Source organism: Plasmopara halstedii, assembly GCF_900000015.1.
Source record: "Plasmopara halstedii genome assembly, contig: Scaffold_658, whole genome shotgun sequence".
Taxonomy (NCBI): Eukaryota; Oomycota; class Peronosporomycetes; order Peronosporales; family Peronosporaceae; genus Plasmopara; species Plasmopara halstedii.
Genome location: NW_020187575.1, coordinates 1150943 through 1151924, shown reverse-complemented (window position 1 = coordinate 1151924; position 982 = coordinate 1150943).

The window sequence follows — 982 nt, the reverse complement described above, 5'->3', positions numbered from 1 at the left end:
CACAGACGACGCTGAAAGGACGATCAGGGTCTGGCAGCGCCAGTATTGGTGCATGCAGAAGGCTTTGACCCCGTCAAAAGCCTACTAATGTTTGGGGTTCGAACACCATTCCGCATCCTTTAAAGTAGGTTGAATAATGGCCGGGCCATTTCTGCGTAATATATGCTGTACTTGTGCAATAGTTGGCGAGACCAAGACACTTACGCAAGTCCTTCTGGTTCTTTGGAACCGGCTAATCTACAATGGCCTTGACCTTAGCGGTATCCGCTCGAAGGCCACGCTTTCCAATGAAGCACCCTATAAAGGGAATCTCTCCTACGCCAAAGATGCACTTGTCTTCATTGGTGTACAGTTTGTTCGTGCGCATGCACTCGAGCACCTCTCATAAATAGACGATGTGGTTCTCCCATCCGTCCTACCGTGCTCCGCACTACTGTGAGCGAAAATGTCGTCAGAGTATGTCTGTGCATACGCCCGTGGGGCCCGAACAACTGCGTCACAAGACGAATAGTTGTTGATGGTGCATTTGATAGACCTTGGGGCATCACCAGCCACTCCCAGAGCATGTCGCTTGGAGTGCTTACCGCTGTCAGCTGAATGTCACTCGCTCTCATGAGCAATTGATAATATCCATCTACCTAATCGAGAAGACCGTACTTCGTTCATCCCACCATATTGTTCTGGAGAACATCATTTCTAAAAATTGGCGTTTGTGCCGGAATGGTGGCAGCGTTAAGCTTATTGTAAGCATGAACGATACGCCGCTTGCCGTTCGGCTTCCGAATACAAAATATGGGTGTCGAATGGGGAGACTTGATCTCACGTACCATTCCTGCGTCCAGCTTCGCACGGAAAATGGTGTCAATGACGTCGCACTGCTCCTTGAGCAGGGACCATTGGCGTGTTACGCAGTATTTGGTTCCGGAACCAGGTCAATCTCATGAGGCTCACCTCGGTCCGGAGGTAGGATCGAAGGCGGGTA